Raw genomic sequence first — 14,429 nt, 5'->3', positions numbered from 1 at the left:
ACATCTATTAGAACTGATAAAACAGTTCTATATGCACAAAGATAAGTTTTTTGTTAACAAATGCTAACTTGAAAATAGAAAATAGGTGGAGATTCCATTACACATGAATATCTGCTACTTAATACTATACCGTTTATGTTACCACTATGACTCATAGCCCATGAGAGTGATGAACACCAAAGGGTACCCTACTGATAGATGGGAAAATCTTCCATTAAGAAGGTAAAAAAAAAATTAAAAGTTAGGAAAAATGGGACTTGCACTAAAAACTTACCATCCTCTTAGATTTTTAAAAATTAATTTTGTTTAAAAAGTCCCATTCATACTAAATAAGCTTATAGATTTACTATAATCTCAAACAAAATTTAGCAAAGTGGTTTTGAAATTTTAACTGGAAAAATATAAGGGCAAAAATATCAGAGATATTAGTTTTTAATGAAGAATTATAATAGGGACTTATTTCACATGCCATTGCAGTGGAGTATGTACTCATTTACCCTTTGAAATACTTAATGAGCCCCTTACTAGACAATGGGAAGTTATATCTCAGAAACAAACAGGAAATGTTTCTCCCTTCATAAATCTTTAAATCTATTGAAAAGACGGAAAATATAAGATCATCTAATAAGTAAGCAATATTACAGACTAGGGTAATTTCTATAAATTATAGGACTGTATCACAGAATAACCAGGATATATCTTTTGAGGAAGTGATATTTGAGCAGATTCATCAAGATGCAAAGTGAGAATTAGATTTTTGTATAACTGAGGAAACAACATTTTTCTTACTTCTAGATGTGTGACTTAAGGCACATGTCTTAATCTGTCTTGTTCTTCAGCTGAAAAATTAGAATGTTGTAGTACTATCTTTCTCACTGAAGGATTAGAAAAATAAGTTTTGATGTGTGGAGTACATAAAATAGTGACAGAAATGTATTAACATTTCAGTGAATATTGACAAGTTTTTAATAAGAAAAGTCGTGAAACTTCATTAAAAATAGATATAAACAGAAAAATTAACTAAAAATAAATAGAACGAATAATCCCATTTTATGTACACTTCATCCCCATTGACCATTCAAAAATTTTAAAAAGTCACATGAGTTTGTTCTTTATACACATTAAAATCCTTCTATTTAAAACAATGTAGAAGAACACAACGAATTTAAAAATTTATTAAGTTTCAAATGTCAGAATGACTACATGGGCATATCTTGAAGCAATGTGCACTTTAATATAACTTAATGCTTATTAAGATATGATGGACACCAGTGAAATCCAGTTATTGGAACATGAATCAGGAAGCAGGAAATCTATAGTTGATTACAAATCTTCACACTGATTTTTTCTGGCTAGCACCTTGAAGCTCATTGAGGTTTTCATTTTCTTATAAGCGAACAATAAGTAAATAGTAAACATAATAATATGTTAGAAGAGAAAGTTTAGAAACAACATTTCTTAGTAAGAAATCCTTTGCATACTGTAAATTTGAATTTGCATCTGAATTGTAAACAAAGGTTTTCAATGGCTTTCCAAAAATAATTATTACATATACATTTGGGGAAATCATAATAGGGTGTTTAGATGAGAGTTGGAAAAATAAATTCCTACATGTAACAAGGAATGCTCATATCATTTGAGACCTGATTGTGAGAATTTTTCCCTTTGAGGTTACTAAAACAATTTTAATTATAGGGGACTATAACAATACATCTTCTCTTCAAATATAACTGAATAAGAATATAAAAAAATGAAAGGAAAATACATACATGTCCTTATATCCTTTGGGATCTTCACTACTCTAGGGATCCAAAATGAGACTTATGGCAAGTCCTGTGTGAGTCACATGTCCTTTGTGAGATTTCTGCCAATTCCTGAAGGCTGTCACTGTTGAGATCTCTCTAATAACAAGGAAAGAGCACTATTTTCCCATGGGCAACCGTATCTAAGGATTCTATTGCAATAGAGATGTAAAAGTCATACTAACCCAATTCTAAAAAATTCTTAAAGTCCATCCTGGCTCCAGCATTCCCTGGAGAATTATTTGAGTTCCTCATTATATTGGCACTGCAGTTTAACAATTCTGTCAGCCCAATCTTCAGGCCTTCATTCGTGTAAAGTCTTTATCCTGAAGGAAGTCTCCAAGGAATATTCTATTTAAAAAATCTCTGTTTAAATCAGTTTCCTGGGACCCTTATCTTGGAGGGCCAATATCAGAAGTGATTCAAAGAAATGGGAACTAAAATGGGATTTTTGAGTTGAATCAGCAGGTGGTTATGGGGATGAAGACCCTTTTGCTGGCAGTAGGTAAGGTATGATTAACCACCAGCCTGATGTTAATGTTGTAATTATTAAAACTTTTGCCTAATGATCAACTTGAATGAAATACTGGTGGGCATAAATACCCTGTCAGGTGCCGTATCCTGAGCATGTCAGATCAGGGAAAGTGAGAAATATGAAACTGAATGATTGTTATTAGAAGCAATTTATTGATGAATTACAAAAAAATAAAAGTATGAGATGATTAACCACCAAATTAAAGATTATGCTTGGAGGCCACAAGGAAATAAAGTAGCAAATAAAGGGCTTCTTTTTCTTTCATTCCATGACAAAACAAAGAAACAACTGAGCATCATTCCCAGCATACAAGAGTGGCAGATTTGCAGAAGAAGTTGAATACCCAAACTGAGAAAGTGTGGCATACCAGCCAGGACCCTGAGTAGAAAAATGTTAAGTGATCAAGTGTAGATGGGTACATCTGACTCAATACCAAGGTGTGGCAGGTTGCAGCCAGCATGGTCTCTGTTTTGGCCTGGCTCTGCTACTTTCTGTATTTTTCCTTGGCAGATGTTCCTTGTTACTGGTACCTCTTAATCCTGGGGGTGGGCGAGTCTCCATTGCAACTTTGGCTTCTATTATGGTTTAAGATATGAGATGTTTCCCTGAAACTCATATGTGGAATAATGCAAGAAAGTTCAGAGGAGAAATGATTGGGTTATGAGAACCAAAACCATCAGTGCATTAACTCACCAATATGGATAAACCGGGTGGTAACTGTAGGCAGACAGGGTGTGGCTAGAGGAGATATGACTTTGAGGTATATATTTTGTCCCTTGTGAGCTGAATGCTCTCTCTGCTTCCTTGTTGTCATGTCCTGAGATGATTTCCTCCTCCACACCCTTCTGTCATGATGTTCCATCTCAGATCAGGCCCAGAACAGTGGATTTGGCCACTTATGGACTAAGACCTCTGAAAACATGAGTGCCCCCAAATTGTTTCCTCCTCTAAAATTATTGTTGTCAGGTCTTTTGGTCATAGTGCTGAAGTAACTGAGCTTCCTTCTCACAACTTCATGCATTCCCCTTTCAGGAACTGCCCACAGAGATTCCAATCCTGCAATACATTGTGTGGCCTCTAAGGCCTTCTTTTGAAATCTCAGTAAAATCTTCCATGACCCTTTAACTCCAGTATCCCACATTCCTGCAGAATCAGCACCATAATGACTAGGCCAAAGTCTGCTGCCAGGTCTCCTTGGACTATGGCAACTGCAATCTCTGAGTGGTTAGGCATCTGAGTCTAATCCAATGCTAGGGAAACAGCTTTCTAGGTGGCCTTAGCATTCTCTTCTTAAAGCAATGTCTTTCAAATAAGTTTTCACTTTTTGCACCTTTGAGTGTGTAATTGGTGTGGTCTTGTTGATTCCTGAGATGCTCCCAAAGTCTTTCCTACCATATCTATGCAAAGAACTTCTCTTTAGTGGCAGTGATCTCTTCAGTCATCTCATCTTCCTTGACCCTGGTTATACACATGGTTTTCCAGCCATACTGCAAGTTTTAAAATCTTTCTTCTTGACCTTGTGCTCCCAATTCTCAAGGTAACCTGGACTAAAGCATCCAGCAATACTCATCTGGCCATTCTGCAGTATATCACATCGGTCCCTTATATCGATAATATTATATTCAATTAAATGCTCATGGTTTTACCTGTGTTGATTCTTGATAAGTCATAACTGCTACATAGAATGGGGGATAAAAATATGAAGATTCAGAGCCTGACATATCAGTAAAGAGTTTCAGGGTCCTATTGCCTGTTTCATGGCTGGGCATCTTCTCCAAAGTAAAAGAATACTTATTGCATATCATGCATTTCATCATTAAGAAAGAAGACAATAATTGTTGGTAGACAGTGTATTCCACACTATGGCTGCTAATCCGGTCAGCTTATTGGGTGATACAAAAGAACACTTACTTCAGATAAGGTTTAGAGAAGGAAAAGGCTCTGCAATACATCTAGGTCCTGATGCTTGGACTTTAGTACTTAGAAACCTTTATTGTATTAGAATATCAACAGTGGCAAGATATTCTGTGTAAGCCCTACTAGAGGAATCTGGAGCTATTGGGATAGAAACACTCTTTCAAGATCATTCTACTGTATATTAATATATTCAAGAGAACATCCCCATGAACAAAGTACTAAAAGCTAATTAGACTAAATGATATGGCCAGGTGACAAAAGCCAGTATCTATAATTGGCTCCCCCAGTGCTGGCACAATGGACACAATAAACAGAATGACAAAATCCATGATGTTGAAGCAATAATTGAAAACAATAATGATGAAAGGAATGAAGGCTATGCATAGCCCCAATAGTTGCAGTTAACTAAGGTAGTTAAATTGTTGCTATCGATGATATCCTATCAAAAGCATGGCTAGTGCTAAACCTCGGAGAAACCAACCAGCATTTTGTGGCAAGTTGAATACATTGTATTGCTTCCACTTAGAGTGGTAGCAATTCATCTTGATTGTATGACCTCTGCTGAACTTCTTGTATATACATATAGATGTAGTAATGTGGGCATGCTCTCTATATACAAATATATACATATATAAATCTTAATACTAGATTTTTATGTATTTTATACTAAAAATATACAAGTATATACAAAAAATAAATTTAGAAAAATGAATTGGACATAGATGGAATAACATTAAAATTTATTATTTCTTAATATTTCTTTCCTAATGTATTAATGTTTAGTCTAAATTATAAAAAATTAATGTCAGTGAGACATAATAGAAATGGATTCATTATTTTTGAAAATCTTTATATATTGATTCAAGAAACATAAAATATATGGTTATATTTAAATTATCAGAATACTTTGTTTCAATGTCTATAAGTGGAATAAGTCTACTCTCCCTAAAAAATCATGGTGTTCACCCATCAGTCCTATCAACAACCCAAATAAGTGTTTTTCTTAAAATTGGCAATGTTCTTGAAAATCTCATAAAGTATTGCATCTTTGTTTTTAAATAAATTACTTCAAACTCACTGAACATCTTTTTTTTTAAATAAAATTTTACTGATTACAAAAGTGTAAAATTGTAGGTTTAATCCCAAACCATGCAAATATGGTTTCAGACACTGAAATTACAGAGTGACAGAAACATTTCCAAGTGTGTATTCTCAGAATGATTTTTATATAGAAAATTCTGTATTAAAACACTATTTATTTTTTAGTTATTGTTCAACTGTCTTCTTTACTTTGCAGTAGTATTTTAATGTGAAAAACTTTATTAAACTATAAAACTGACCAATACTGACAGCCATTTATCATCAAAAATGTCTAGTAAATTAAAATTTTTTTGTAGGATGATAATAGAAAAAAATGTGTGATTTTAATTCTGCCCACTCCTCTCTTACATACTTTGTCACAGGTATTTTCCTGGTCACCTCCCATCTCATTATGAAGCATTATAATACATCACTGTATTTTGTGTGTGTTCAAATAAAACTGTATTTATTAAAACATGTGGGCTACTGTTTTCTTATCATTTTGTGTTTGGATAAGTCATAAGGATTGCTTTGTGTATATTGCAAGCAAAAGAGAGAAAACAATGTCATATTCTGCAGGCTGCCATATTTTAGCCTCTTTTTAAATTTTCCACGTTGATGGCATCTTGTGCTTCTTAGCTTCTGCTGCTGTACAGAAATTGCTTACTATGAATCATTCCAAGAATGACTATTACATATAGTAAAAACTCTGAGCATAAATTAAAAACCTATTTTTTCTTTAATGTCATTTTTAGCAGGCAAACTAAAATGGTTATGCTTAAATATTTTTGTAAGTAATATTTTTAATTAAAGATTCCTTTAAATAATTCCCAGTATTTCTTTCTCTTACTGACCACACACATAAAAATCCTCTTTGATGCTTTATATTGAGACTGATTCTTCAAACATCATAAACCGAGATGTTAGAAGCATCTGTACTTCCCTTCAACAGTAAAACTCTGGCACTATTAAATTTTTATTAATTTATTTTTTTCCAAATCTCCTATAATATTTTCTGTTTCTTATAAGGTTTGCTGTTAAAATTATGCATTTTAGAATTTGTGCTATATGCTTTCCTAGTAAAATTTGGGCTATATTTACTATAGCAAAAAGAAAAACATGTTTATCATGCTATGAACTTTTTAATGTGAGGTAAAATTTATATAATTTTTGGACAGGAACAATTCCATGGCATTTAATAGAATCACAATGTCATAAAACCAGCCATATCTATCTAGCTCCAAAATATTTTCCTCACCCCAAAAGAACATCCCATACTCATTAAACACTTACTCCTCATTCTTTCTCTCCAGACTCTGGTAACCAAAAATATACTTGCTGTCTCCATGGATTAACTCTTCTAGATATTTCATGTAAATGAACCAGACAATATGAGACATTTTGTGCCTCGCTTCTATCATTTAGCATCATGTTTAAAAGGTTTATTCATATTAGAATAATATGGTAATAAATTTACTTACAGGTTACTTCATTTCATTTTATGGCTAAATAATATTTAATTTTATGTATGTATGATACCTTATTTATTCAGTCATCTCTTTTTTTTAACTTTTTAATTATTGTGAATATTGCTACTTTATAATTCTGTACCTGTTCCAATTCTTTTGTGTATATACTTAGGTTTGTAATTGCTGCGTTATATATGAATACTGTGTTTAACTTTTGGGAAACCAGTAAACTAATTCCCATAGCAGTTATAATTTTATTTCCACCAGCTAGGTATGAAAGTTCTAGATCCTGCATATCATTGTCAACATTAGTTATTTTCATTTTTAAAAATATAGCTATTCTAGTGGTTTTGAAGTAGTTTCTCATCATAGTTTTGATACATGCATTTCTCTGATGACTGATGATGTTGGCACACTTGTATGTGCTTGTTAGCTCTTTGGATATATTCTTGAGAGAAATGTCTACTCAAGTCATTTGCCTATGGGAATATTTATTGTGTGTAAATGTTCTTTATGTAGTATATACTAGACTCTTATCAGATATATGGTATGTAGATATTTTCTTTTATTCTGTAAGTTGTCTTCACTTTCTTGATAATGCATCTTCTAATGCATAAGCTTTTACTTTGATGAAGTTGGATTTTTTTTTCACGTTTTGCTTATGATTTTGGTATCATATCTAAGAATACATTGGCAAGAACAAGATCATTAAGATTATGCCTATGTTTACTTCTAAGAGCTTTTATCCTGTTAACTTTTAAGTTTAGTGGGTCCCTTTTAAGTCAATATTTGTTTATAAGGTAATATACAAATTTCTTCTTTTGTATATGGCTATCTAATTGTTCCAGCATTATTTATTTGACAGATTATTCTTGGCCAGGTGCCATGGTGCATGCCTGTAATCCCAGCGTCTTGGGAGGTTGAAACAGGAGGATCTCATGTTCAAAGCCAGCCTCAGCAAAAACGAGACACTAAGCAACTCAGTGAGATCCTGTCTCTAAATAAAATACAAAATAGGGCTGAGGATGTGGCTCAGTGGTCAACTGCCCCTGAGTTCAATCCATGGTACCACAAGAAGAAAAACAAAGAGAAAGAGTATTCTTCTTGTCCCCATCTCATTTCCACTAGTATACTTTTTTTAATTGAATTTCAACCTGTCTGGGAGTTATTGAAGGACTGATGCAAAGTGGCTATTTATTTATTTATTTATTTATTTTTATTTTTTTAAACTCAGAATCCGGTTTTTGGTGGTGGGAAGTAAATAAAAGTTCCACTACAACATTTAATTATGTTGCACCTTTCTTAATTCAGGCTGCTTGTATTTTTGTAAATCTTTGTTTTGCAAAGATTTAACAAAATTGATTATGATAATTTTGATAATGAAAAAGTTTTCAATTTTTCTGGAGAAATAGGCCTTTACACTTGATTGCTCTGCCAAATTTACTGACTTTTGTTTCTTCTTTGAATTTTTGTCTTTATTAAAATTAAAATGTCAAAAATGTTTCTAAATGTGATTTGTTGAACTTCTGAAAACTGCTTAATTATCCCTAGAAGTTAAACATTTCTGACAAAACTGGAAGTTTTTTCCCTCCTATTTTAGATGTTTAACTTACTAGTCTGAAAATTTTAACAACCAACTTCTCGTTGGTGAGAACTCTCACAGTAAACATATATTTTAATTGATTTGATTGCTACATATCCTACAGGGTATTTTATAAGACAACCAAGAGATAATTGTTTTACTGTGCTACTTACTATGTGAAATGAGTAACCTGTTTGTTTCTAAATTCTCTTAATTCCTTGTCAATAAAATGCTAGCATTTTATTGCTGTCCTACTTGAAGTTACATGCATATGTCTATCTTGTATATGTAAATATAAGAATATTCTTGTTCTTAGTTGAGCTAACTATAATTTCTTTTATTATTGAAAGAATAGATAATGATATAGATCTACTGGTACATCTATAATCTACAGCTCTTCATAATTCCTAAAATAACAACTTCAGAGAATACAATATCTGTACTAAATTTTCCAAGGTAGTAAAATTTTCTTTGTATTCCACTGTAATTATAGTTTAATTATTTGTGGGAGAGTAAATAATTTATTTTAATATTGTTACATGAATAATGATTTCTCAACCTATGCATTTTAATTTATTTTTGCATCATTTAAACAAATATTAATTATATTTCACAGTTTTTAAACAAAATTTTGGGGATAAATTGGAGAAAGAATATTTATATGAAAGAGCTTTCACAGCCTTTGTATAGACTAAAATTTGACTATGTAAACAAAATACTAAAAAAAATGGATCTGTTTAAAGTAGAAGATTGCAATAGTCATTAGGGAAATATAATTGACATAGATGATAGTAAAAAGTTGTGGACTTTAGAATTTTGGGGGATCTTATGTTTGGGTATATTTGGATAATGCCAGTGACTGACTAGTCTAACCAACTTGAATGAGAGAGATCTGATAGGATGCATTTATACAGCAAATTTATTCTTTCCTGCCTCTGTAACTGAAAAAGCGTTAGTTCAGAGATTAGGAAAACACTCATAGCTGTAGCTTTTACTTTTCAACAAACTCAATCTAGTGCAATATTAAAACTGCAAACTCTGATTCAGTCTGACACTTGACCACTTATTTCGCTCAGGCCTAATTTGGGCTGGGAGACTCTCAGTGAGAGAAGTGCACAGTTTTCTTCAATCTCTCTCTTTTTCCTTACTCCATAGCTGTTGAATAGGATCTCTCTGGTCTTAAAGATGGAAATGAAGAAGAGAAAAGAGACTGAAGATGTTTCACTTAGTTCAAAACTGTAACCTGGCACTGATTTTCTGTAAGTGTGGTTGGTTTTAATTGGTATTTGAAAGCAGGGTGCTGGGTAACATAAAGCTGAAATACCTGACATTGGCTTTGGGACTTTAGCTGTGGGATGAAAGGATAGCAGGGAATTTATTTATAAAACTTGGAACAAGAGTGAGCAAATTGCTAAGGGAAGCTGGAGAAAGGATTACCCATGGTGTGTGGTGGTAGAGAGTGAGTGAAGCCCATTATGTGCAAGAATTAGGGAGATAAAGTATTTTATTGGTGAGACAATAAAGGAAAAAATAAAGTGTCTTTTCTGCTCTCACACATCACTCATCTCAACACATAAGGTATCAGAGGTGTGAATATGTTTTCCCCACACATCAAACAAACTGTCCATTCTCTGTTGGACTCCAAATGAATGTCCTACAATTTAACTCAATGCTGGATGCCATCTACCCGAGCTAACATCAAATCCCACAAGTTAAGGGCTCAGTTTCTAAAGACTTCCCTTTTCAGATGCAATTGCAAATTCCACATTGAGAGTAATGCTTCTGATGAGTGACTATCTTTGGGGTCCTGCAACCATTTCTTGGGTTCAATTAATTTGTCAGAGTGGTTCTCAGAATTTTACTTATGTTCATCCATTTATTACAAAAGAGACTATAGATACAGATGAGCAGCTAAGTGAAACACGTGAATGGGACAAGATATGTGGGAAGGAGTTTGCAGTTTTTGTACCCTGTCTGGGTGTGCCATCTTCTAGACCTATCCATGCGTGTGTTTGCAGTAGTGGGGATTGAAGAGAGGGGTGCTTTATCACTGAGATACAAATTCAACTTTTTTTGTTTTTTCTTTTGAGACAGAACCTCACTAAGTTGCTATGTGTCCGTAAATTTGCAACCCTTCTGCTTCTGCCTCCCAAGTCCCTGCCATTACAGGCCTGTTCCACCACATGGGGCTCCATGTGTTCTTAAAAAGACTTTCAAGATAAGAGATGATCTCAGAAAAATCAAATAGACCATGCAGCAGTGAAGTGGGCCTCAGACTAAGTCAAGGCCAAATAAAGTCTGTATCTGTAAAACCTTTTGAAAACCTCATAAATGTTTAAGATATTGCTTTATGTAACCTCTCAGCTAAACAAGGTTTTTAAGAGCATTGTCTCAGAAAGTAGAATTGGCCCAATTAGATAAAAGTCTGCCTGAGAAAAATTATGGATATGGCTTTGGTGAATTAAATGAAGCCCAATGAGATTGACAGGAAATTCCACAAAGGATTTAAGAAAAATTTTGTCAGCAAATATGCCACTAATGGAATAAACACACACATACACACACACACACACACACACACACACACACAAATATAGGCCAAAATGAAGGAGACCATAAAAAGTTTTCATCTAAGCTGCAATCACAAACTTTTATGGAAAAAGAAGTTTTCTCAAGGGGCATAAACATAACCCAGAGAGCAAAGAGCTGTGGAGAATAACAAATTATCAGACAACCCTCAGATAACATTCTGGTTGAATTTCATTACTTTTAAGGACTAGTGATTTTTTTTAAATTTTATTTTATTTTATTTTTTAGAGAGAGAGAGAATTTCAATATTTATTTTTCAGTTTTCGGCAGACACAACATCTTTGTTTGTATGTGGTGCTGAGGATCGAACCCAGGTTGCATGCATGCCAGGCGAGCCCCCAGCCCCAGGACTAGTGATTTCTGTGCCTTCCCATTCTCCCTGTTTGAAGGGGACTGTCTACAGTGAGAAACAGATGTCTTTTTAGTTCACAAGTGTCTGGATTAAGAGGAGATGCATTGCCAAATCTTATCTGCATTTGAATCTTATTTAGATCAGAAGTTATTGTACTTTGAGACTGATGCCATAATTAAGTGAGATCTAGGGGACCACGAGAAGGTTGGTATAGTTTCCACCGGAGGCCAGAGGGAGCACATAAATGACTTCCAAAGATGGCTACTGCTAATTCCCACCATGCCTGTACATATATATTACTGTTTTTCTCCCACTAAATCTGATCTTTCATTATTATGGATTTTGACCTGAAGAATGCATCAGAGGTAAGATGGTGCCATGTCTGTGCCTAGGCTGGAAGAAACCTGCAGTTTCTAATTCTCACCTCTTGAACCCCTGAGATAATATTTAGAAAGCCTGACTGACCTGTGAAGAGAGTAGGGTCCATGCAGTGGTCAGCATTTGTAGGCACCTCAGCAAAAGTGCTAAACATGCCATTGAATCCATCTCTTGTTTCAGGTCTAGTCAGGCCCCAGTTCATTGCAGTTGTGTGAGTGACCCTGGCTGAGCCTCACAAATGCACAGATTCATGAGAAATCGTTTTAAAAAGTTGTTGTCAGCTCCTAAATTATAAGTTGGTTGGTTATGCTTCTTGGATAATTAACACAGAATGCTAATGGTGGTTCTTTTGTACTCTGAGATGCTGGAATTTCTCATCTGTAATTCCTTTTGACATGAGTGATACTTCTCCAGTGGTCTTCTTACAGACCCCTATTTAGATTTTGTATTTTATGGTACACCCCAAAACACTTTTAGTCAAAGTTATCTCCTTCCAGCACAAAGACTGTAAGTTCTGTCGGAGCCAAACTATCTGGCAACTAAACCTTTCTCTTTGAAGCAGGAGAATAGGTGTACTTAGGAAAATGCCTCATGAAGCAGCAATTCTTAGACTGCTCTCTTGGCAGCTCCTCCCTTCCTCAGCACTTCTCCTTTGTACACACTTCTACCCAGAACTCTTTCCTGTTTCCCTGAGCTCTCTCCTCATTGCTTTCCTCTACCAGTAAGTGCCCTAGCATTTTCTCTTGAGAGGTACAATTTTCTCCCATGCTGATTGCTTTGCTTGAAAAATACTTACCCTTTTATCTTCTAACCCATGAGATTTTGAGGAATAAAATTCTAAAATTCTCTAGCAATTCAAGATCCAGGAAAAAGTCTTAGTAGGAGATCTGGAATGTATGGAAGCAAATACATCCATAATCATGTAATGGAGAATATTATGCAGGAATATTGCTAAAAATTAGGGTAGAATACAGAATGAACTTGTTTAAAAAACTAGTGTTATTTCTATTCTACAGTTAGAAGCTAAAAAAAACTATTCATTTCTTCTAAACATTATAATATCCATCATTGAATGTATGAATAATGTTTACATTCATTCAGGTATTTATTTGAGCTACCAAAACAATTATGTCTCTATGTGCGTGTATATTTGTATGCATGTGCTTAAAATATTTCTGATCATCACATTATTAAATTTTATCTGTGTTATAAACCCAAATAAAGTTCTATTTAAGGCAATACTAAAAATGTAGATTTTGTAAAATTTGCTGGCAGATTCTGGTTTCTTATAGAAGGTGACTCCCCCCCCCAGGTAATTAATTAACTAATTAATATGTTATATATTTTTTTCAGGAATACAAATAATGTTTCAGGATTTAAGACAATGTCCTATATAAATATTTATGAAGTAACTATCCCCATATATCCCATATTTTTTGAGGATGACTCATGATTCTATTTTTGTTGTTACTAAAATATAAATATGTTAACATGAAATAAACATAAAATTTTGGGGTTATCATTTGTAACTTCCAAAGTTGATATCCTAATAAGAATTCCTTGATTTTTTTTTTCATATTGTTATTTACTTATGAAAATGTATCCAGAAATCCTATTTTAGAAATAACAGAAAAGACAGTGTAGAGACTACAAGAAGCAGTTTATTATTGGTTTTCAGAGTCAAAGTTTATGTGACCATAAACAGAAACTACAGAATCCTTAATGTCCTTTGAAGTTGCATACATGAGGAAGAGAAGAGACCTGAATTTGATGTGAGAATTTTGGTGAAATTCTTTTGGTAGAATGGAACTTTCCTGAAGTTTTGAACACTGATTTACCCAATATATCAACCCCTCTCTTGATTTTCCACACTTTAATTTACAGGCAGTCCAGGTGTTAAATCTGTTTTTGGTTTCTGGAAGCCCCATGATATTAACAGTAGTGTCCTGTGGTTCCAATCCAAGCTTGGGTCTCAGAAACACAGTGGTTCATATTAAAGATCCAATGTTTTAAATTATTGGGGGGAAATAACTTAAATTAGCTCTTGTGTTTGAAAGCCCAAATTAAAGTGAGTAATTAACATAAAATGCCAACAAAATTAAATGGAGCACAATTAAAAGGGGAAACCAAGACATTGAAGACACAGTTTAGACTGAGGGTTTCTGTTCTCATTGAATTTTTAGTATCAAAATAAATAATCATTTCAGACTTGATATATCTTCTACTTCAAAATTTTAATGTTTTGGCTTAGAAGTTTTTACGTAGAAATGACTCTTAAGGTGTTTTAGATATTTATAAAATATTAGCATAATTATGATTATATTTCTTTTTTATTTATTTATTTATTTTTATTGGTTGTTCAAAACATTACAAAGCTCTTGACATATCATATTTCAAACATTAGTTTCAAGTATATTTCTTTTTTAATACATTGAATTCCTTTTTTCTATTTTCTTCTTAGAAGTTATAAAATGATATGTACTTTTATTAGTATGTTTTCTCATTACAAAAGCATACAAATTATGAATGAATTTTAAAACACCAAGTCAGAATGGAATTTGAAATTGCTCATCATTATATATCTTTAAAAACAGAGTGAGTTTTTCTTTTCATACAAACATATATCCATAGATATAACCCTTTAACCAGATCTATTGAGAATTCTAATGTATAAATATAGTTCTGACATTACCTTTCCTTATCTTAAGATTCATAGTACTAGGTA

Source organism: Ictidomys tridecemlineatus, chromosome 11, assembly GCF_052094955.1.
Source record: "Ictidomys tridecemlineatus isolate mIctTri1 chromosome 11, mIctTri1.hap1, whole genome shotgun sequence".
Classification (NCBI taxonomy): Eukaryota; Metazoa; Chordata; class Mammalia; order Rodentia; family Sciuridae; genus Ictidomys; species Ictidomys tridecemlineatus.
This window is presented reverse-complemented; position numbering follows the sequence as displayed.